This window comes from Mesoplodon mirus, assembly GCF_964341445.2.
Source record: "Mesoplodon mirus genome assembly, chromosome: 4".
NCBI lineage: Eukaryota > Metazoa > Chordata > Mammalia > Artiodactyla > Ziphiidae > Mesoplodon > Mesoplodon mirus.
Window position 1 is genome coordinate 133,717,198 of NC_138979.1, and position 26,061 is coordinate 133,743,258.

The 26,061-nt window shown below is 38.5% G+C and overlaps 1 long non-coding RNA gene across 2 annotated transcripts in view; it reads right to left on the reverse strand.

Moving 5' to 3' along the window:
* Nucleotides 1–26,061, reverse strand: part of LOC309803362 — a 166,568-nt gene that overhangs the window by 72,352 nt on the left and 68,155 nt on the right. For both annotated transcript variants that reach the window (XR_014293934.1, XR_014293935.1), the window contains exon 3: nt 11,614–11,699. This is a non-coding gene — a long non-coding RNA (uncharacterized lncRNA). The remainder of the gene's footprint in view (nt 1–11,613; nt 11,700–26,061) is intronic.

Sequence of the window (26,061 nt, forward strand, 5' to 3'; positions counted from 1 at the left end):
TTAAATATTTGTTGCTTTAAACACTAAGTTTGGGGGTAATTGGCTAATGCAGCAGCCATTAAAAATGATAATGTGGATATGTGGCGTCAGGAGGATGGTGTGGATATGGGTGTGTGTACATGTAGTCTGTCCTGCTGCAACACGTGCAAAGCTAAGATCCTAAGGACCTTACAAAAGCTCACTTTTGGGCTTCCCTGGTGGCGCAGTGGTTGAGAGTCCGCTTGCCAATGCAGGGGACACGGGTTCATGCCCCGGTCCGGGAGGATCCCACATGCTGCGGAGCGGCTGGGCCTGGGAGCCATGGCCACTGAGCCTGCATGTCCAGAGCCTGTGCTCTGCAGCGGGAGAGGCCACAACGGTGAGAGGCCCACATACCGCAAAAAAAAAAAAAAAAAAAAAGCTCACTTTCTCTATCCTTTCTAGTACTTTTCATTTTCCATACTTGTGAATTACCATTTTTCATATATTATATAACCCTCTGAACCTTGGGAAGCTCCAATGAGTACACATTAATTTGTTATAGCTGCTGAACTACCTTATCTTCTTTTGATTCTGCCCCCACACATTCCTTCCCCTTATGTTTGACTCTTGCAATTCTCTTTACTGCCCACTCTGCCTTTTCCTTAAGTCAGTCTTAAGCGCTCATGAGAGTTAAGAGGCATTGGAAACACTAGGACTCTATCCATCAGCCCTTAACACACCTGTAGCACAAAGATTATCGACATCCTTAAAGGAAGCTTTGAAGTCCTCCCATCAGCTAATGCCTTCTAAATTATCCCCCCAAAAATCAACTATGGTAAAGATGATTTTAATATTGAGTAATGTTATTTCTTTCTGGTATTTAAAATATTAACAACAATGACATAAGTGATAACTCTTAGCTCTTTTTTTTTTTTTTTTTTTTTTTTTTTTTGTGGTACGTGGGCCTCTCACTGCTGTGGCCTCTTCCGTTGTGGAGCACAGGCTCCGAACGCGCAGGCTCAACGGCCATGGCTCACGGGCCCAGCCACTCCACAGCATGTGGGATCTTCCCAGACCGGGGCACCAACCCGTGTCCCTTGCATTGGCAGGCGGACTCTCAACCACTGCGCCACCAGGGAAGCCCCTCTTAGCTCTTTAAAATTACAAAATCCCATTTCCCTAGCAGGCCATCTAGGACAATGGTCTTCATTGTGTTGATTTGAAAGCATGTATATGAAAAAACAAAGCTGACCTCCATCTCCCACAGAGTCTATTGTGCATCAGATGCCGAAGTAGCCAAAGAGGCTTCACACAAGGCTCCTTGACTTCAGACTATACTACAAAGCTACAGTAATCAAGACAGTATGGTACTGGCACAAAAACAGAAAGATAGATCAATGCAACAGGATAGAAAGCCCAGAGATAAACCCACATACATATGGTCACCTTATCTTTGATAAAGGAGGCAGGAATGTACAGTGGAGAAAGGACAGCCTCTTCAATAAGTGGTGCTGGGAAAACTGGACAGGGACATGTAAAAGTATAAGATTAGATCACTCCCTAATACCATACACAAAAATAAACTCAAAATGGATTAAAGACCTAAATGTAAGGCCAGAAACTATCAAACTGTTAGAGGAAAACATAGGCAGAACACTCTATGACATAAATCACAGCAAGATCCTTTTGGACCCACCTCCTAGAGAAATGGAAATAAAAACAAAAATAAACAAATGGGACCTAATGAAACTTAAAACTTTTGCACAGCAAAGGAAACCATAAACAAGACCAAAAGACAACCCTCAGAATGGGAGAAAATATTTGCAAATGAAGCAACTGATAAAGGATTAATCTCCAAAATTTATAAGCAGCTCATGCAGCTCAATAACAAAAAAACAAACAACCCAATACAAAAATGGGCAGAAGACCTAAATAGACATTTCTCCAAAGAAGATATACAGATTGCCAACAAACACATGAAAGAATGCTCAACATCATTGTTCATTAGAGAAATGCAAATCAAAACTACAATGAGATATCATCTCACACCAGTCAGAATGGCCATCATCAAGAAATCTAGAAACAATAAATGCTGGAGAGGGTGTGGAGAAAAGGGAACACTCTTGCACTGCTGGTGGGAATGTGAATTGGTACAGCCACTATGGAGAACAGTAGGGAGGTTCCTTAAAAAACTAAAAATAGAACTACCATATGACCCAGCAATCCCACTACTGGACATATACCCTGAGAAAACCATAATTCAAAAAGAGTCATGTACCAAAATGTTCATTGCAGCTCTATTTACAATAGCCCGGAGATGGAAACAACCTAAGTGTCCATCATCGGATGAATGGATAAAGAAGATGTGGCACATATATAAAATGGAATATTACTCAGCCATAAAAGGAAACGAAATTGAGCTATTTGTAATGAAGTGGATAGACCCAGAGTCTGTCATACAGAGTGAAGTAAGTCAGAAAGAGAAAGACAAATACCGTATGCTAACACATATATATGGAATTTAAGAAAAAAAATGTCATGAAGAACCTAGGGGTAAAACAGGAATAAAGACACAGACCTACTTGAGAATTGACTTGAGGATATGGGGAGGGGGAATGGTAAGCTGTGACAAAGCGAGAGAGAGGCATGGACATATATACACTACCAAACATAAGGTAGATAGCTAGTGGGAATTAGCCGCATAGCACAGGGAGATCTGCTCGGTGCTTTGTGACTGCCTGGAAGGGTGGGATAGGGAGGGTGGGAGGGAGGGAGATGCAAGAGGGAAGGGATATGGGAACAAATGTATATGTATAACTGATTCACTTTGTTATAAAGCAGAAACTAACACACCATTGTGAAACAATTATACTCCAATAAAGTTGTAAAAAAAAAAGAAAATCTCTTTGTGACAGCTAGTTTTTAAAATACTTTAAAATGGTTGAATCACTAATTAATTTCTTAATGCAACAAGTTTGAGACAGTATTTTCTCATTAAGATGTGAAATATAATTCCTGTCTAGTGACAAAAAAAAAAAAGATCCAAAAAACATGCAACTTCTCAAAAGCATCCCTGGGTAAGAAAAAAATTCTCCTCCAGTAGAATTATCTCACTTCAGCACCTGCTTCTCATATTCTTATTTCCCATGATCTTGGCTGTCTCCCCAGTTTCTGGGTTCATCCTGCAACCACAACTCTGGCTCAGCTGTTCAGCTCTCCACATCTTCTGATGACTCCTATTTTCAATCTTGACCGTCCCCGTGATCCTGTCTCTCTTGGCTCCCAGCCTCAACCTGATGCCCACTTGGTGCTTTCTGTTTCTGAACACCTTTGAACAACCAGTCCCGGATAGTAAGGGTATCACACTGGACACATAGGAAGCTAATTAATGGACCTCTAGGAATATTATTAGGTGTAGTCATATTTAGGTCCTGTTAAAGAAAAAAAATTATTTGACACTTGTTAATTGGTAGGGAAGACTTTAATCAGAACTGCTGTGATAGGTGTCAAGGCAATCACAGCAGGGAAGAGATATCTGGCTCCATGCTGAATACAGCAAAGATAGCTGAGGGTCTGTATCCAAGGAGCAGAGCTGGGGGGATCATGGATAGAGAACTACTAAGAGGAGACTTCAATGGTAGGGGGATTTTTGCTAAACCAACCTAACAGAATTCTTGCTGATGGCAGATCAAGGTAATGAAATATTGAGGGTGGGGGGAATGAGGAATTTGATTAGACATCAAGGATGGGAGACTCTCTCTAAACTGTTGCAGGATACTTGCTAAAACTGGACTCAGCAGGCTGAAAACAGGACCCAAGGACAAGGACTAATCAGAAAGAGTGTTCAGAGGAGCCTGTTTACAGTTTGGGCAAAGAGAGTCTTTGTCAGCCCAAATCAGCATTTGTAAACAGAAGAAGGCAAGAGGGAAGTTAACAGATATTTAATGACTGTCTGATTGTGACACTGTGTTATTATGTGGTATTTTGTTTATATTATCTTATTTAATCCTAATTAATATAAGGAAGGTATTATCCTCACCTTACATATGAAGAAACTAAGGCTCAAAGAAATTTGATAATAGACCCTGGGATCAGAAGACCTAGATTAGATGTTGGCTTTTTCTTGTAAACTTTCACTATCTCTAGTGACCTTAAACAAGTCACTTAACCTCTCTCAGTCTCAGCTGATATTCAAAATGAAGACAATATACATTCCTCTCTGGTCTTTTATCAACTGTTATCTATGTGGGAATTACTACATAACCTGTCTCTCTTAAATTTTGTCTCTAGATTCATATCTCCAAATGCCTACTAGATAGATGCTCTTGAAAATAAACATCCCAAATTGAACTCATTATCTTACTTCAAAATACCTCTCTGCTTCCTAAATTCTTGATCTCATTAAATGACAGCTATATCATTTTCCAAGCTAGAAACACAGAGTTATACTCAACTCCAGGCACTCAAAACTCCCATGCCAAAACACACACACTTCCATAAGCAGATACGTAATCCTAAGAGAAATATTTCCCAAAGCCATCTTCTCGAGTATGTCTTCATGGTCACTCTCTTCATGCTCTCATGTCCCCTGGGCTGCAAATGACAGTCTCTGGTGACTTCCTAAACCAATAATTACTATCTGCCCCAGTCTGTCCTCTTAAGAGTCATAACTGTCATATCTATTAAAACTGAATCTGACCATGTCACTGTGCTGCTTGAAAACCCTATTAACCCTTCACTGCCTACCAGTGCAATCCAAAGCCCGTAGCTAGGCATTCTAGGCCCTTCTCAGTCATCCTCAACTTCTTGCCTAGCACCACCCCTAACTTCCCTTCCCCACTGAGCATCCATTCAGAAAACTCTCCCTCTGTATCACCTGTTCCCTCTCTGAAATGCCCATCCCCTAATTTTGTACCTGTTTAAACGCCTTCAAGATCCAGGTCAAATGTCATCTTCCTCCCTGAATTCCTCTGGCATCATCTCCTCATCCTCCTGACATCCACAGCACTTTTATCCATGCCTCTAGCATAATGCTTAATCACAAAGGAAGTTAATATCCCATACATCTATTTCTCCCATCAAACTAGATGCTTCATGAATGTAAAGACCATGTATGAGTCACACTTATGTCTCCTGAGCCTTACTTAATCTAAAATATCATTACACCTGCAATACATTTCTTAAGCCACAAAATTACAGAAAATAAGATAGCTCTCTTTGTCCATCATTTAAAATCAAGAAAAACAAAGACAGCTACAATTCAACATGCAATGTTAATTCAAACTCGGCAAAGTTCCCATTCATTTAAAATTAAGGAAAAATAAGATCCAAAAAAACTCGTTCCCTAGGATTAAAATACATTATTGTATAATTATAGACTACATTTAAAAAATTGAGGTGTGTTGGTTCTTTGGGTATTTGATTTCTTTCATTCCATTTACAACTGTTATACCATAAGCCTCCTAAAGTCATTTCCTAAGTAGTTACTAGAATAAAAGAAATTTAAATTAAATACTTTAAAGTTTTTTCTTAGGAATATTAAATCATCACTGCCAATGACCGCTCAATATATATTCTGGGTTGCTATGATTCTTAGTTAAAAAATTAAATTCTATAATAGAAAAACATTAAACATTCCTCTGCAATAAAGTAATTCTAAATGATGTAATAGCAACTTATAGATATATAAACTCATTATTTGCAATATTCTTCATTGTTTTAGTTATCAGAGGTGAGTTACAAATATTATAAACAGTTTCTTTGCAAAATATAATTGCTTTAGGGACTTCGCTGGTGGCGCAGTGGTTAAGAATCTGCCTGCCAATGCAGGGGACATGGGTTCGAGCCCTGGTCCAGGAAGATCCCACATGCCATGGAGCAACTAAGCCCATGTGCCACAACTACTAAGCCTGCGCTCTAGAGCCCATCTGCCACAACTACTGAAGCCCGTGCGCCTAGAGCCTGTGCTCCGCAACAAGAGACGCCACTGCAATAAGAAGTCTGTGCACCACGAGGAGTAGCCCCTGCTTGCCACAGCTAGAGAAAGACCACGTACAGCAACAAAGACCCAACTCAGCTAAAAATAAAATAAATAAATAAATTTAAATATATATATATATGTAATTACTTTATTATTATACAATCTGTCCTGTTAAATATTAAATTTTAATTATTAAATAATGTACCTTAAATTATTACATAACCTAAATATTTATACAATCTGTCACTAAATTCTATGATCTTTATGATCCACACTGACTCATCAGAATTACTAAGAACTACAATTCAAACCTGTGCTAATATTTAGAACTTTTTCTGAGCAATGTCTTTCAACAGACAGAAACATGTAGATGTTATGCTCACTGTTCTTTGCTGTAGAACTCAACATATCTTCTTGTCTCTAAATTATATTTATCAACTACACTATATTGTAAAGAGTCATTTATTTACATGCTTCCCAAAAATACTGAAATGCCATTTTCTCTAGGTAACTTTCCTAATACTGCTCCTCTGGATAATGTGACCTGGTCAATTTCATTTCTGTGAAAAAAACAAATAGACATTTTATCTACCTTTCAGGTATAGTTTGCTTTGTCAGAGACTGCTAGTTATCTACTCAATATCCATTCTCCCCTTCTTCCCCATTAATGGGATTCCAATTTTGTTGGCAGCATCAATGTGCTCAAGAAAAAAAATAGCACCTATGTTTCCCACCACCCTTACAGATGGGATGGTCAAGGGACATAGAACAGGCCAATACTATGGAAATGGAATTTGTTGTTGAGCCTTCTGGAGAAGCTCCAGAAAAAGGAAATCTAACTCAGCTGACACAGTCATTTTTGTCCTTTGCTCTTGTCCCTTCTTCCTTCTTTAGACCTTGAGAAAAAGGCCAAAAGAATTGCAGACTTTTTAGCCCTGACACCCAGAGCCACCAAGGCAACACCAGCAACCAGACTTCTCATTACGTAAGAAAAAAACAAGCTCCTGTCTTGTTTAAGCCACTGTTTTGAGTTTTCTGTTTCACAGCCAAACTGAATCCCCGAGAAATCTGTACTAATACAGTTACTAGAATCACACTGCGTACCTATCTACACAAAAGAATGGCACTGCTTGCACACGTGGATTTTATTAAATTTTAAGTTTCAGCACCTTAGTAAAAGTCATTAGACAGATCCAATTTTGTCTATAAATGAAAAGCTTTTGAGAGAATAGGTCCCAAAAGAAGAGGACAGTATATAGTAAAGAGGCAAGAGACAATGAAAGAAAGGAAGGTCAGCATCCTCAAAGACAGATTCCTCCACAATAGAGCACTAGAAAAGGATTAGGCAGAGTCCAACAGAGCTGCTTCTGAAAATAATAGCTATGTTAAAAAAAAAAAAAGGAAGAAAAGACTATGAACATCATAGCCTTTGAAATGTGTAGAATGTTACAAAAATAATGATGGGTTCTATATATCTGTTCTTTACATTGTGAATTCATTATTTTGTTTGAAATTCTCAGAACATCAGACATACTCACAAATACCAAGTCATATATAAAAGATTTTGAATTCATTGTCTCTTTCATTGAATATTTTAAATAACTACTCTGTGTCAGACACTAACTATTCTAGGCCCTGGAGATACGGCTGTAAAGGAGACAGTCAAAGCTTTTGTTGCTAAGGAGCTTACAGTATGAAGCAGGGGAGGGGAGACAGATGTACACAAGTTAGACAGTGATAAGTGCTGAAGAGGAAAAGAAAAAGGGAAGAGGTAAGAGATGTCAGGAGTTGGTATGCTTTGAAATGGGGTAATGAGGAAACCTCACTGAGGTGACATTTAGTAAGGACCTAAAAGGAGAAAGAAGGGACTTCTCTGGTGGTGCAGTGGGTAAGAATCCGCCTGCCAATGCAGGGGACACGGGTTCAAGCCCTGGTCTGGAAAGATCCCACATGCCACGGAGCAAGTAAGTCCACGTGCCATAACTACTGAGACCGCATGCCACAACTACTGAAGCCCGCACCCCTAGAGCCCGTGCTCCGCAACAAGAGAAGCCACCGCAATGAGAAGCCCACGCACCGCAACGAAGAGTAGCCCCTGCTCTCCGCAACTAGACAAAGCCCACGTGCAGCAACAAAGACCCAAAGCAGCCATAAATAAAAAATAAATAAATTTAAAAGTAATAGGGGCTTCCCTGGTAGCGCAGTGGTTGAGAGTCCACCTGCTGATGCAGGGGACACGGGTTTGTGCCCTGGTCCAGGAGGATCCCACATGCCGTGGAGCGGCTGGGCCCGTGAGCCATGGCCATTGAGCCTGCGCGTCCGGAGCCTGTGCTCCGCAATGGGAGAGGCCACAACAGTGAGAGGCCCACATACCGAAAAAAATAATAATAAATAATAATTAATAAATAAATAAAATAAAAAGAGTAAGGAAACAACTTATGTTGCTATCTAGGGAAAGAACATTCCAGGCCAGTGGGGAGGGGAAATAAGCAAAAGCAAAAGTTGGGAGGTTGGAGCGCTTACTTCACATGCTGCTCAGAATATATAGTTGGAGGCCAGTGGGGCTAGAGGGGAATAAAGCACTAATTTGAAAACAACGTGATTGGGTAACAACTCAGACAGCACATCCATTTGCTCAACATTCATCCACAGCATAAAAAACTTACATTTGCGCTTCATAGTTTGCAGTGATATGGGGGGTGGGAGTTCTCGAATGGCACTTTTTAGAAAACAATAACAACAATAGAATTCTTGAGATACCATAAGAAAATTGGCTTCCAAATGACTGGTCAGAAGGAACCATATTTTCATACTGTTACCACTTTTTAAAAGGGAAAGGCACACAAGCATTTCTTGCACTTTTTAAATCTCAGGTTTTCAAAAATGTGCTGCCCATATTAAGTACTAATTTCAAACTTTAGAAGATTTTTATCCTGTAATAACATGTAATTTTCTGAAAGAGTATTGCTTGCGTGAAGAAAATTAAGCACCTGTCTCAATTTAGGAGTATGTCTGAAAGAGTATCCCTTAAAAGGGTTATATTCTTAGGGGTCAGAAATAGTAGATTGAGGTTTATAATGTGTATCAAAATGGAAATTTTATTTTGATAGATTTTATATCATTCCAATTGCCCCACTGAAATGTGGATATAAGAATGCTAAAATCTGCTGCATTAAAATTTTAAACTCGTTGCTCTAAAATGAATGTATCTTGACTGTCTATGTGCTTGGGGTGAGTCATTTATCCTCTTATTCTCCCACAGAGAATTTGGTATATAACTGATTCACTATGCTGTACAGCAGAAACTAACATTATAAATCAGCTATACTCCAATAAAATTTGTTTTAAAGTATAGAAAATGTTGCTATAAAAAAGTAAAAAAAAAATCCACAGTGAAATATATATTAAAAATAATAATAACATACAGATTGCATATAATACAAGGCATAGGAAACAGGATGGCAAGCCTCAATAGTAATGCTGAAATGTGGAATATAAGAAAACAATGTTTTCAATATTCTGAGGGAAATAAATTTTTAATCCACAATGCTATATCAAACAAAATTATTAAACATAGGAAGATGAGATAAAGATATTTTCAGACTTGCAAAAAAGCATAAAAATGTATTTCTCAAACATCCTTTCTGAAGCAGCTGTTGAAGAATTTCTTTATATAAAACAGAAATAAAAAAACAACAAAGGAAGACATGGGACCCAGAAACACAGTCCATCATCAGGATGGCAGCAAAAGAAAGTAATTTTCAATCCACAATTCAGAAATTCTAATTTGAAAAGAGAAAAATACAAAGTATAAAATGACTCATTCCAAAAAAATAAAAAGCAGTGTTTTGACACAGTTGAAGAAATAAAATCAAATTACCTACTCCTGACGTTATATTTCCTCCACTAAAATCACCTATTTCTTGTTTCAACCCTTCAACCTTTCTTGAAGGTAACACTACACTGAATTATAGAGGATGCGAGATGTTTCTTCAAATATGAAAAATATCTTGGTATTTCTGAACCAGGAAATATTGATAGCTTATTGTTCTCACAAATTATTTGAATTTTTTAAACTTATCTTCCATATATTTTTCTGGCCTCCAAAACTGGTATGTGAGACCAGGGATTATAATGCATCCTTTATTGTAATGCCGAAAGTTACCAACATAAGATAAGTATTCAACGAACAACTATGTAACCTACATGATACTGAGTTTATAGTAGTTGAAGTATAATTAATTCACGTGAGTTGCTACTTCAGGTGTGATGACTCTTAATGATGCTACATAAGAAGCTATCAAAGAACTGCATAACAAAAACCCAACAGGTGTAATCAAGTGGGGCTCCAGTACTTTGAAGAACATATTAGAAGAAAGCAGACCTTCCCTAAATATCTAGTGACAGAGGCTCATTACATAAAGACTATACTTTGAGTAAATACTAGACAAAGACTAGGAAATTTCTGTGATTCTAATTAGGGTCCTAAAACAAGAAGTTGACAGTCCAGAACAGATGGCATGAGAAAAGTAGGAGTATATCCCTGGGATGAAAGAAAGAAGGAAGAAAGGTAAGAAAGAACTGAGGGAGGGAGGGTATTCAGGAGAGAGAAAAGGAAGGAGAATTGAAGACAGAAAGAAGGAAGGGAAAGAAAAGGGAAAGGAAATACAAAAGGAACAGAATATTCGGAATTATTCTCTTAGTGGCACTAAGCAAAGGTTATCATTAGTACCCTCACAGAAGTTATTGTCAGAATTCACTATTTCTTTCATTTATTTAACAAACATACATTGTGACTGTGGTGTCAGGCACTGTGCCAGGAATTAAGGATTCAACAATGAACCCTATACCAGTGATAACTCTCCTCATGGAGTTTAAGATTTGTGTATAGATGCATGTATACCTCATAAAAATGTGTATTTTCCCCTGGTATTATTTTTATAATTCTCAACATATCCTTTTGTGTTTTCCTCGAAATCCAGAATAAAGAAACCATTCCAGGCCCTAACTGGGTTAGTCTTACTGACCATAGTCAGGACTTTGGGGCAAAGAGGATGCCAAGGGTACAGGGCCAAATAAGCACCACTCTACAGAATCATGTTTTACTAAGTTGTTTTTTTTTTCTGTGTACACCACTTATTACAGCTACTGGTTTGTTTTTATTACTGCTGTTGATGCTAAAAGGGACATCTGGAAACCAGGGATTAAAAGTTTTCAGCTCCATGTGAGCTCGGTAATAGCCCCAGATAGGCAAGTAACTCTAATCAATTTTGCCAAGGTTGTCACTAATAGAATCTTTAAGATCAAGACTGGTGTGTCAAGGGTCTCTTGTACCAAGAAATATTTAAAAGCTGCAGTCTTTTGGAATTCTGCTTTCCCCTGTAGCCCACTATGCCTCTGGGATATAGTGAAGTAGGATTTCAATAAAAACTAAGCTTACATTTTACATATAAAATTGGAACCATCAGAGAAGACCTGAGACTCAGGCATAAGCAAGGGTTCAGGCAAGTTATTTTATGCATCTCTCCTACACACAGACTAGAAACTATAGCTCTAAAATTGATCCCACTGTGAGCTGAGGCAAAACATTTTCCAGAACAAATGCACGCACTAATTGCTCTCCTTTATCCATTTGTTCCCCATCCTTTCCTGGTTTCCCCTTTTCTCCTTACCTTTGTCCCATGGTGATCTCTCATGAGAGGGAATCTGCTTCCTTTTTACCATTACAGAATCGAAAGAAATACGAGGAAGGGGTTGTCTGAAATAAAAATTAAGAGGACAAAGGACATATTCAAGAAAAGAACCCCTTAAAAACTACTCCACATTTGGATATGTTTTCATTCACCAACTTGTGCAATTGAATCCTTAAGAGATCAGGAAAAGAAGCACCCCAATTCTTTTATAGAAGACCAATAAGATCAGTAAGCCCTTTGCTTCTTCCTCTCCCTTGCGTAAGCCACCCTAATAAAGAAATGAATTCCCCTCTCCCCTTTTTGTTTTCATTGTGTGTGTCAAAGCCTTGGACGGACATTTTCTTATTCTGGAGTCCTGTGGACAAAGATATTTGAGATGTGAGGGGCATGTTAAGAAACCATTTATAGCTTATACAACAGAGCTTTGAAAAGCCCAGGGTCCGCATGGCAGTGTCTATTTCACCTAAAGCAAAGTTTTTCAGCCAAGGGAAAAAGAGAAATGGTGTTTTGAGTTTTATTTACCACATACTGATAGTTCAAAGAAAAACAAAAATAGCAGAGACTAAATGCACTATTACTGACCTAGACACAGAGAAAAAGGGATTTTTGAATGTGCAAAATAAAAATTTTTTTAAATTACAATGCTTCAAAATTGCTATATAACAACGTTTCTGTGTCCTGGCTTCAATTTAGAAAAATCTCTGGAGCCAGAATTTCCCTTTTCTGAAACAGTATAAATCCTGAAAAACTTGGTTTCTAAACGTCTTAATGATGCTGATTACAAGAACTGACTTTCGAAGACTTTTATTGTTACCAAAAGACATCAGAATGAGAAAATAGTATTTGGTTGCCAGTAATATGAATTCTAATAGTGAAATTTGCGTACACAGTTTTGCTTTTTGCAGCTTTTAAGAGATTGAAACAGCAGTTTAAGGGCTCACAGACATTCTCCTACCTTCCATTAATCCTTCCCTTAAAGGACTCTGGCTACTAACTACCTTTGGGCAAACTGCCAACACAAGAGGTACCCAACTGTGAAAGTTTCCGTGAAGTCTCTCAGAGTCACATTCAGAAATAGGCGGCTAAATAAAGAGTGGGGGCTTCCCTGGTGGCGCAGTGGTTGAGAGTCCGCCTGCCGATTCAGGGGACGTGGGTTCGTGCCTCGGTCCGGGAAGATCCCACATGCCGCGGAGCAGCTGGGCCCGAGAGCCATGGCCGCTGAGCCTGCGCGTCCGGGGCCTGTGTTCCGCAATGGGAGAGGTCACAACAGTGAGAGGCCCGCGTACCGCAAAAAAAAAAAAATAAAAAAAATAAAAATTAAAAAAAATAAAGGGTGTGCCCGTGTATGGAATGTGAGTCGAAAGAGTGCCTAAATGGGTCAGCTTCTCTGAAAAGGGAATGGAAGCTGCATTTACAGGTGATAGAGATGGCTCTGTCAGTCAGTCACCTCCTGCCAATCTATCTAACTCACTCTGATCTCTCTTTTTCTTTTCCTACTTACCAATCAGCTCTCCTCCCCTGCTCAGAATCTTTCTCCTTGATATACAGATTGCCAACAAATATATGAAAGGATGCTCAACATCACTAATCATCAGAGAAATGCAAATTGAAACTACAATGAGGTATCACCTCACACCAGTCAGGATGGCCATCATCAAAAAATCTACAAACAATAAACGCTGGAGAGGGTGTGGAGAAAAGGGAATCCTCTTTCACTGTTGGTGGGAGTATAAATTAATACAGCCGCTATGGAGAACAGTATGGAGGTTCCTTAAAAAACTAAAAATAGAACTACCATATGACCCAGTAATCCCACTACTGGACATACACCCTGAGAAAACCATAATTCACAAAGAAACATGTACCACAATGTTCATTGCAGCACTATTTACAATAGCCAGGACATGGAAGCAACCTAAGTGTCCACTGACAGATGAATGGACAAAGAAGATGTGGCACATATATACAATGGAATATTACTCAGCCATAAAAAGAAACAAAATTGAGTTATTTGTAGTGAGGTGGATGGACTTCGAGTCTGTCATACAGAGTGAAGTAAGTCAGAAAGAGAAAAACAAATACTGTATGCTAACACACACAAATATATATATATATATAATCCAAAAAAAATGGTTCTGATGAACTTAGGGGCAAGATAGGAAAAAAGATGCAGATGTAGAGAATGGACTTGAGGACGTGGGGAGGGGGAAGGGTAAGTTGGGATGAAGTGAAAGAGTAGCATTGACATATATACACTACTAAATGTAAAATAGCTAGTGGGAAGCAGCTGCATAGCACAGGGAGATCAGCTCAGTGCTTTGTGACCACCTAGAGGGGTGGGATAAGGAGGGTGGGAGGGAGATGCAGGAGGGAGGGGATATGGGGATATATGTGTACATATAGCTGATTCACCTTGTTATACAGCAGAAACTAACACCACATTGTAAAGCAATTATACTCCAATAAAGATGTTAAAAAAAAAAAAGAATCTTCCTTCTTCCTTCTGCTAAGTCCTCTTCAAAGGAAACTGAGGTCAGGAAACAATAGGATACATACTACATGTGAGAGATTACCACCTCTTAAACTGACTTCTTTAACTTCCCCCCTCCCTCCATTTTAAAGGAAATTCTCACTTGCTACTCCCCAAGAACAAAATAGTTATTTTGTTGAATTAACACAAAAGGAACTTCTTGGGAGGGCATGTGATCACAGGGGGCATTAGGCTTGGAGATGCAGTCATCCTGTGTTGTGACCCTTGGTCAAGTCTAGTGAGTAATACAACTCCAGGCTCCTCCCCTCCAACCAGGGGATTCAACAACAGTCACCAGCACTGGAGAGCAGCGGGTGGCCTGCAGACTCGAGTTGGCCTGCTGGGCTTGTACCCCAGCTACGCTAACTCCAAGCTGTATCAACATGAGCAAGTACCCATCTAGAAAATGGGATTGCTAAAGATAATTACAGTACCAATATTCATAGTGTTGTTATGAGGTTTAAGTAAATAAATACTCATTAAGTGTCAAAGTGCTTAGAATAGTACCTGGCTCATAGGTTACATTAAATAGCTTGTCAAAATAAATTTGGGGCTTGTTAAAATAAAGTAATTTTAAAATGTAGATTGTAATCTATGTACCAATCCCATTTGTGATTAAAATATAATCAGTCATAGGGCTTCCCTGGTGGCGCAGTGGTTGAGAATCTGCCTGCTAATGCAGGGGACACGGGTTCGAGCCCTGGTCTGGGAAGATCCCACATGCCATGGAGCAACTAGGCCCATGAGCCACAACTGCTGAGCCTGCGCATCTGGAGCCTGTGCTCTGCAACAAGAGAGGCCGCGATAGTGCGAGGCCCACGCACAGCGATGAAGAGTGGCCCCCGCTTGCCACAACTAGAGAAAGCCCTCACGCAGAAACAGACCCAACACAGCAAAAATAAATAAACAAATAAAAAGCCAAGCATTTGAAGCCCTTAAAATATATATATATATAATCAGTCACCTTTGTTCCCTTACTTTCAAAAATTTTACATGCTTGGCGTTAGAACTCCTTGGCCCCCATTCTTCTACCTTATACAACATAAAATAAAACTCAAAATTGTATTTTTTTAGATAAGCATCTTTGTTTTTTTTCCGTAAACACTACAGTACCTAGCAAAAGAGCTTAAACTTGAGTGGATTTTTGCAAATATCGACTCTTTCTTAATAACATACTCTCTCATTCTAAATGACATAGGGAAAACTATATAGTCTAGGTTATTTCCCTATGGTTTTTTCATTTGCAGGCTGTGCTTTCAAGCACAAACACAACTAAGTAGAAAAAAAAAAAATCTTCAGTTACTAAACCCTATAAGCCAGTACAAAAAGATGCAGCTAAAGGTGGTATTTTCCATCAAAATAGCTATCTTGAATGCATTTCATTGTGGTACTTCCAATTTTGGATGGTATTTTAATGGAAGTAAATGGAAGCTAAGGCCAGTTTGAGCAGTACTGTATTACAGGCTACAGCCATAACTCAGAGCAATTTGATTTAAGCAGGTTCAATACTAGCTACGCAATCCATTGCATCAGGAACTTCAGATTTTTCTCTGCAGTAAAACCATTTAGAATCCTGATTTCCAGCCAATATTGACATCACCTGTTGTAATTCCTAACTAGAGTAGTGTGGACCAAAACAAGCCAATGGCCAAAATCTCATACATATTCAGAAGAAAGTTGGTCAGTTGACCTTGTTCAGTAAGGAAGCAAAGAGTAAGCACTCAAGGAAAAAAAAATGTGGATTATTTATATAGATATGGAGAGAGAGAGAGTCCTGGAAACAAGGCATTTAATGTTTTCAATTCAATATGTGCTTAGAGCCAGAGTTCCAAACCTCAGGACAGTAACTAATCAATTTAGCCACTTTTCACCAATAGCCTTTGTAAGGTTGAGACCAGAAGGTTAAGGTCTGCCACAACAAGATTACCATCTATTAAGTCATGGTTCTGTTCATCCTCTGCTCAGATTCAAGTTGTGATCCATGAAGCGATGTCCATCTAAAGCGCTGACATTTGGTATGGATGTTTCATAAAATTCAGCATGATAAAGACACATATAATTCCAATTTTAAAAAATAATTTGATGGTAAAAGTCTTCACTTTACAAAACTTGAGAGGTATTTTAAAGGCAAATGAACTCTACTTAATGTTTGTGAAGAAATTGCTAAGTGACATCCCCAAAAGAAAATTTGAGAACATTTGGAATTGTTTAATTGAGCATTCACTGTCTGATTAGAATTATGTGATTTCAATAATGTTCAACATTCATAAAATAAACCAGAATCCTTGTACTGTGCAACCTCAGATTAAAAGAAAAAACAACAAATCTAAAGGATCAATCAAGATGGTAAAGAAGCAGAATTAAAAGCAGCAACACATTCTAGAGTATCCCATACACTACTTTGCTTTCATATTAATAAGAAAACAGACTAAATAGGAACTAAAGAGGACAAGCACTTTTCAGCCACAAAAGACAGTGACTACTTTGCGTGTTGGCCTACAAAAAGCTCAATGGCCCTTTTATTTATTTATTTATTTATTTATTTTTTTATGACTGCCACTAAACACAGACCTCTCGAGTGGGAGGTGAGAGTACACACTGATGACTTCAGAAGGGCTTACTTTGTGAATGTTGCTGGGCCTGTCAATGGCCCTTTTTAGAAATACTAAATTGGAACTTTTCCAAGAAACACATTCAAAACCTCAGTAATAATCCTCGAGTTTCGTAAGACAGTACCAAAGATTTTTTTTTTTAATCATCTGTCTATTCCTTTGGACCTAGATAAAACTGAGTAACCCTTCTGAGCTATCTCATGCCTCCTGCCCACACACACACCATGAATTATTAACAACACTGAAGGTATCAGAAAACATATGGCAATAATCAGCTTTTCTAAATAACAAAACTAAGTTTTGAACACAGTTTTTTTTAATTGTGTGAAGTTTTTAAAAATATAAATAGCTTGTGAGATTTTTTTCTAATTCATAAGTAACACACAATACTTATGTGTAATTTAAAAAGGAAAAATAAAAGTACAAAGAAAGATAAAATAGGTAACTGAGAACATACTGTATAGCACAGGAAATTCTACTCAATGCTCTGTGGTGGCCTAAATGGGAAGGAAATCCAAAAAAGTGGGGATGTATGTACATGCATAGCTGATTCTCTTTGCTGTACGGCAGAAACTAACACAACATTTAAAATCAACTATACTCCAATAAAAATTAATTTTAAAAAAGTACAAAGGAAGAAAACAAAAGTCACCTATTATCTCATCACCTAAAAAAGTAACTACTAACATTCTGGTGTGTACTTCAAACTTCTTTCCATGCCTGTATATATATATAAAATGTTTTTAGTTTGTATAAAATTGAGATCCCACAGAATATAGTTTTGGAAACAATAATATACTACAAACATTTTTTCACATCATTAAATATTCTTCTACTAATTATTTTAATTAAAATGGTATTTAACAAGTCTCTGAGATTACAGGTTAATTCTTTATTGCTATAAATAATGCTTTGATAAATACTCTAGTAGATTAATCAAAAACTGTTTTCCTGGGAAACATTCCTAGAAGGGAATTGGGAATTTTTACGTTAACTTATATGTATGTTTTAATGTTTTGGAATATATTGCCCAATATCTAGATGGCTCTTTTTTAAGTGTTCCATGTTTTACTTAGTTCACTGTGCTGCTAGCCAGGTGAGTAAAAATGATAGTCAGCTAAAATCTTCCCATGGTTCATTCAAAAGGCTTTCACAATGTTGGCCTCCAGTATACCAAATAGGTATCAATTAGAGCTCAGGGGTCATTGTTCCCCCATCACTGCCTATGACCCAGAGATGCCACCAAGGACAGACATCAGGACACCCTTACCTCAAGGGATCATTTAGCAAACATTATGAATTTGCAGTTGGGTGAGTATTCTAAAAACACTCAGAAATGAGGATTTCATATTCCAGGGGATTCTAAACTAAGTCACAATACACAATTTGTACTTACAGTAATTCCTAACTGAGTTTCTTTCAAAACAACTATATTGCACGTTGTTTTTAACAAAGATTTTTCCCGATTGTGATTAATTTAAATGTGAGTCCACATGGTTTAGTAGTTAAGGGCAAAGGTAAGTTTAGCAACTGGTCTCCCTGTGTTTGAATTCTTTCCCTGCTACTTCCTGGTTCTGTGGCACTGAGCAAATTATTCAGCCTCTTTGTGCCTCAATTTCTTCACATGTGAAATTTGAGTATAAGAGTGAAATTTCTCCTGTAGTTGTTATATTAAGAGCATTAAATAAGAGAATCTGTGTAAAATGCTTAACACCATGCCTAGCACATAATAAGTATTCAATATCTGTTGGTAGTTGTTATTATTAAGCAAAAATTACCTTTGGCACTTTGAAACTTGTTGCCCTTCATCCTTCATCTGCCTAATAAAAGAAAGTACATTCTGTGCAGCGTGTGCGAATATAAGGTCTTTCGCGTCTCTGTGATACCAAAAGAACTTTGGTGACCCTCAGAAGCCAGTGTTGATTAAGCAGTTAGGTAAAATCCTCTCTGGCTCTTCAACCTCTGTGTTTATAGTGAGACAACACTGACATCTAGTGGTCAGAGAAATGAATTACATATTCTGGTAAACTGGCAAATTTAAAAGCCTGTGGTCTTGGCCCAAGCAAGGAGTTTTCCTACTGTCTTAGGGGAAACGAGTTACATAAATCCTAGGTAGATTTGTGCATAAGCTCTTTGGCTATAGCTCATCCTTTGTTATATAGAAAGTGTTTTGAACAACTAAAGTCCACATTATCCATCACATCAACCTTCACTCTTTGGTTTTAATCAATTTGTTTACCTTAAAATTCTGAAAAAGAGGAATATATTTAAGAGAAATATTAGTATATGTTCATTTTACTTTCAAAGCATATATAAAAGTCTAGCAAAGTAATGCAAATTAATCCAACATAATACAGCAGGCATAAAATACATTAATGGGCTTTGAATATTAAATATTAATTTATGAATCCATTTTATACAATTTTATAATGGAGATTAAAGAATTGAAACCATTGTGTTAAATAAAACATAACCAATCAAGGATTTTTCAGTTTCATCTACATTTTACTATAAGAAAGAGGAGTTGGAAAATTAATATTTCAGGAAAGGGTTTACACATGAATCATGAAACAAGCTTTAAGAGAGCTTCTTACAAGAAAGTTAGAAGATTAGTCACAGGAAATCCATCATTATAGGTCTATATTTACTGAAGCTGTGCTGGAACTGTTTTGCCTGGTGTTACAGTCACTGGTTAAACTCTTGCAAGGAAGCCTAAAGATTTAACTCAGCAGCAAGACCTCAGAAATGTTAATTAGAAATGCTAATAGGTGTGACTAGATCATGAGAACAAAACTAACAGTGATCCCCTCAGTCAGCTGAGCCATGGGTTCATCACCATCACTGTTAACAGCATCTACTGCTTGTAGAGCATTTATTATATCTCACACTCTGCTAGGCTCTTCTATTTCATAACTATTCATTTATTCAACAAATAGACTATCTACAGTGCGGCCAGACCATGTAATGACAATGGCGGGTCACAACAGGCATAATCCTTGTCCTAACTGAGCTTATAAGCCACTGGAGAAGATAACAATAATCACCAAACTGAAATAAACTTATAACTGTATTATGAGCTGAATTGTGTCCCCCTAAAAGTCATTCGTCAAAGCCCTACACCCAGTACCTCAGAATGTGACTGTGTTTGGCGATAGGGCCTTTGAAGAGGTAATTACGTTAAAATGAGGCTGTTAGGATGGGCCCTGATCCAATCTGACTGGTGTCCTTACAGGAAGAGGAAATGTGGACACAGGGACACAGGGGTGAATACACACACAGAGAAAAGATCATGTGAGGATTCAGTGAGAAGGCATCCCTCTCTGCAAGCCAAGGAGAGAGGCTTCAGGAGAAACCAAGCCTGCTGACACTTTGATCTTGGACTTCTGGTCTCCAGAATTGCGAGAAATAAGTTTCTGCTTTTAAGTCCACCGGCCTGTGTTATTCTGTTGTGACAGCCTTAGCAAACTAATACACTGTGATAAAATGGCATTTAAGGAAGGTTCAAAGAACTATGAGCACATGTAACAGAGCATCTGACTTAGTCAAAGAGTCAGAGAAAAATGAACTCTGAAGAATGAGTAGAGGTTAATAAGTCTGAAAGGGAGAAGCAACATGCTCCATGCTGAAGGAAGAGCTTGTACAGGGCCCTGGGGTGGGAAAAAGCAGGGCGTATTTCCAGAAGTAAGGGGAAATTGATATGGCCAGAATGCAGGCAGTAAATGGCTGCATGCTTTGAAATGAAGCTGGAGAGGGAAACAGAGACCAGATCATGCAGATACTTGCAGGCCAAGAGTTAAAGATTTTGGTCTTTATCCTGAAAAAATTGGAAATCATTAATGTGCTTTCAGCAGGGGATAATATAATTTTGAATTTAAAGATCACTCCAGCTGGAGAAGGGAGCAAGACAAGAAAGGAATGAGGAGACCAGTTAGGAAGTTATTTCAGTGTCTACTGTAGAGAAGCGATAGAGTGAAGGAGGGTGAGAGCAGTGAAGATGGAAAGATATAGACAGATTCAAGAGATATTTAAGAGATACTGCCACAAGGACATGTCAATTACTTAGTTTTGGGGGGTGATGGAGAAAGGTCCTTCCAGGTTTCTGGCTTGTAAAATGGATAAATAAAAGTGGTACCATCCTTTAAGGAAGGGAGGTGAATAAGAACAAGATTTGGAAAGAAAAAAATTTAGTTCTATTTTTGGCTCTATTTAGTTGAGTCTGAGGTTGAGTCTGAATTCCTCTACTTTGACATCCAGGCAGAAATTTCAAGAAGTTGGTTAGAATGACAAGTTTGGAGCCCAGAGAAGAGATCTGGGCTACAGATATGAATTTGGGAGTCATTCACCTGTAAGTAGTAAGTAAAGCCATAAGTGTAAGTGGAAATACCTAGGAAAACAATATAAAGTAAGAAGAGAAGGGCCTAGGACTGAGTTTAAGGAACTCCAAAGATAAAGGAGTAAACAGACAGGTGGGAGGAAACCCAAGGAAGTACAATGTCATGGAATCTAAGAAGAGAATGATCACCAATATAGGATGCTGCTGACCTGTTAGGATTGATTTAGGAATATGTGAGAGCTGTTTCAGGGCTTAGCTGAGGGGTGAATGCAGGATGAAGTATGGAAGCAATGAAAATGGAGAAGCATTTTGAGATATTTTCCTAGTAGAGGAAGGAAATAGCTATGAGGTTGACAAAATGTTTGAGGTATAGTTTCTTGGGTTTTATGAGTATTATGGACTGAATGTGTCCCCTCAGAATTCATATATTGCGACTCAAATCCCCAGTGTGATGGTATTAGGAGGTGGGGCCCTTGAGAGGTGCTACAGACTGAAAGTTTGTCTCCCCAAAATCATATGTTGAAATCTGAATCCCCAATGTGACGGTATTAGGAGATGGGACCTTTGGAAGGTGATTGGGTCATAAAGGCAAAGCCCTCATGAATGGGATTAGGGACCTTATAAAAGAGACCCCAGAGAGCTCCCTTGTCCTTCCACCATGTGAGGATACAGAGAGAAGTTGGTAGTCTGCAACCCAGAAGAGGGCTTTGTCAGAACTCAACCATGCTGGCACCCTGATTTCAGACTTCCAGCCTACAGAACTGTGAGAAATAAATTTCTGTTGTTTATAAGCCACCCAGTCTATGGCACTTTGTTATAGCAGCCGAACTGACTAAGATAGGGTGTAATCAGGTACAGAAGAGGTCATGATGGTGGATCCTACATAATAGGATTAGTACTCATACAGTGAGAAGGCAGCCATCTGTAAGCCAGGAAGAGCCACATCTGCCTGCACCTTGATCTTGGACTTCTCAGCCTCCAGAACTCTGAGAAATAAATGTCTGCTGTGTAAGCCACCCAGTCTATGGTATTTTGTTATACCATACCAGGACTAGGACAGTGGGGATGCCAGTGGGGGCGGGGGGAGGATTTTGCTTGGTTTGGCTATGGTTTAGTGGGAGGTACAGGAATATGCTTTAAAACTGATGAGAATCGCAGCATCTCTGAAAGGAAGACATTTTGGTTCACATATTATAGATCAGGAACCCAGTGGTCATAAAGATTAATTAGTCTTAAATAATACAGCTAAAAAGTGATTGAACCAGGTCCTAAAGCCAGGACTGACTCCACTTTGCCATACTGCCTCCCAACAAATATCTATTGTGTACCAACTACATGCAAGACCAGATAATATAATTCATATCTAATTAGGACTGGGGACATATTCAGTACAAAATATGATGATGACACTCTGTATAAACAGAATCTGTTCTCAAGTTTAGTACATACCAGAAAGATCCTTTCTGGCCCTTAGAACTGCCAGCTTTGTATTTTAGCAACATGAAAATTTAGAGCTGCCTAGAAATTTTGAGCTGCCTTGAGCAACCAGGAATTGGGGGAAGGGATGAAGAAATGGCAGGTTAGAGAGTAGGAAAGAGGGGAAAAGGCAGTCTTAGAGATCCATGGAGAAAAATCGGAATCACTAATTTATGTAATATCCTTAATACTGCTATAGTTCTGATGGTATCATCTCATCTCAGTTCTCACCCACATGTCCCTCCCTTATGGAGATTTTTAATAAGCATGATCAGAAGATGTTTTCAATGGAAGACACCATCTTTGTTGGGGTTGTAATCCCTAACTACTGCTTGAATTCCAGTAAGAAAGAGCCCTCAAGAATTCCAAGCATAGACCTTCCTTAAGACCTAACACCACTGGATATTTGCTCGGTGTGTTTAGTACTTCTCCAGGGAATATTTTTAAAAAGGAAAGAACTGAAAGGTTCTCTTTCAGTGACTTTCAACTTTGGCTACACACTGGAATCATCTGAAAAGCTTTAAAAATACTGCTGTTATTCTCTAACACCATACACAAAAATAAACTCAAAATGGATTAAAGACCTAAATGTAAGTCCAGAGACCATCAAACTCTTAGAGGAAAACATAGGCAGAACACCCTATGACATGAATCACAGCAAGATCCTTTTTGACCCACCTCCTAGAGAAATGGAAATAAAAACAAAAATAAACAACTGGGACCTAATGAAACTTAAAATCTTTTGCACCACAAAGGAAACCATAAACAAGACGAAAAGATAACCCTCAGAATGAGAGAAAATATTTGCAAATGAAGCAACTGACAAAGGATTAATCTCCAAAACATACAAGCAACTCATGCAGCTCAATATCAAAAAAACAAACAACTCAATCCAAAAATGGGCAGAAGACCTAAATAGATATTTCTCCAAAGAAGACATACATGACCAAGAGGCATGTGAAAAGCTGCTCAACATCACTAATTATTAGAGAAATGCGAAACAAAACTACAATGAGGTATCACCTCACACCAATTAGAACGGGCATCATCAGAAAATCTACAAACAGCAAATGCTGGAGAGGGTGTGGAGAAAAGGGAACCCTCTTGCACTGTTGGTGGGAATGTAAATTGATACAGCCACTATGGAGAACAGTACGGAGGTTCCTTAAAAAACTAAAAATAGAACGACCCAGCAATCTCACTACTGGGCATATACCCTGAGAAAACCATAATTCAAAAGAGTCATGTACCAAAATGTTCGTTGCAGCTCTATTTACAATAGCCAGGACATGGAAGCAACCTAAGTGTCCATCAACAGATGAATGGATAACGAAGATGTGGCACATATATACAATGGAATATTACTCAGCCTAAAAAGGAACGAAACTGAGTTATTTGTAGTGAGGTGGATGGACCTAGAGACAGTCATACAAAGTGAAGTAAGTCAGAAAGAGAAAAACAAATACCGTATGCTAACACACATATATGGAGTCTAAAAAAAAAGAAAAAAAAATGGTCAGAAGAACCTAGGGGCAAGATGGGAATAAAGATGCAGACCTACTAGAGAATGGACTTGAAGATATGGGGAGGGGGAAGGGTAAGGTGGGACAAAGTGAGAGAGTGGCATGGACATATATACACTACCAAACATAAAATAGATAGCTAGTGGAAAGCAGCCACATGGCAGAGGGAGATCAGCTCGGTGTTTTGTGACCACCTAGAGGGGTGGGATAGGGAGGTGGGAGGGAGGGAGATGCAAGAGGGAAGAGACATGGGGACATATGTATATGTATAACTTATTCACTTTGTTATAAAGCAGAAACTAACACACCATTGTAAAGCAATTATACTCTAATAAAGATGTTAAAAAAAAGAAATACTGCTGTTAAAAACACTGATGCTGAGAATCCAAGAGGCAGAGTCAAGATGGAGGTATGGGAAGATGTGAGTTAGCATCTCCCCACAACTAGGGCACCCACCTACCACTGGTAGGGTACTCTGACACCCAAGGAGATGGGAGGAACCCCAAAGTGAACCAGTAGGATGTAGGGAGACTGAGGGGGGAGGAGAAGTGGAGGGCAGACAAGATCAGCACCCCCTGAAGCGGGCGCTGATAGTCACCCTAGTCCAGGAAGCATAGAGAGTCCCATACATGATAAACCCTAGGAAAAATACAACAACACACATATTAATCAAATTAACAAAAATTAAATTCAAAGAAAAAATATTAAAAGTAGCAAGGGAAAAGCAAAAAAATAACATACAAAGGAATCCCCATAAGGTTATCAGCTGATTTTTCAGCGGAAAGTCTGCAGGCCAGAAGGGAGTGGCAGGATATACTTAAAGTGATGAAAGAGAAAAACCTACAACCAAGATTACTCTACCCAGCAAGGATCTCATTCAGATTTGATGGAGAAGTCAAAAGCTTTTCAGACAAGCCAAAGCTAAGAGAATTCAGCACCACCAAACCAGCTTTACAGCAAATGCTAAAGAAACTTCTCTAAGCAGGAAACACAAGAGAAGGAAAAGACCCACAAAAACAAACCCAAAACAATTAAGAAAATGGTAATAGGAACATACATATCGATAATAACCTTGAATGTAAATGGATTAAATGCCCCAACCAAAAGACACAGACAGGCTGAATGAATACAAAAACAAGACTTGTATATATGCTGTCTACAAGAGACCCACTTCAGACCTACGGACACATACAGAATGAAAGTAAAGGGATGGAAAAAGATATTCCCTGCAAACGGAAATCAAAAGAAAGCTGGAGTAGCAAGACTCATATCAAATAAAATAGACTCTAAAATAAAGATGGTTACAAGAGATAAGGAGGAACGCTACATAATGATCAAAGGATCAATCCAAGAAGAGATATAACAATTATAAATGTTTATGCCCCCAACATATGAGCACGTCAGTACATAAGGCAAATGCTAACAGCCATGAAAAGAGAAATGGACAGTAACACAATAATAGTGGGGGACTTTAACACCCCACTTACACCAAAGGACAGATCATCCAAACAGAAAATAAATAAGGAAACACTAGCTTTAAATGACACAGTAGACCAGATAGATCTAATTGATATTTATAGAACATTCCACTGGCAAGTGGCAGAATACACTTTTTTCTCAAGTGCACACAGGACATCCTCCAGGATAGATCACATCTTGGGTCACAAATCAAGCCTCGGAAAATTTAAGAAAATTGAAATCATATAAAGCATCTTTTCTAACCACAACGCTATGAGATTAGAAATCAATTACAGGAAAAAAACTGTAAGAAACACAAATGCATGGAGGTTAAACATTGCGCTACTAAATACCAAGAGATCACTGAAGAAACCAAAGAAGAAATTTAAAAATACATAGAAACAAATGACAATGAAAACATGACGACCCAAAACCTATGGGACACAGCAAAAGCAGTTCTAAGAGGGACGTTTACAGCAATTCAAGCTCACCTCA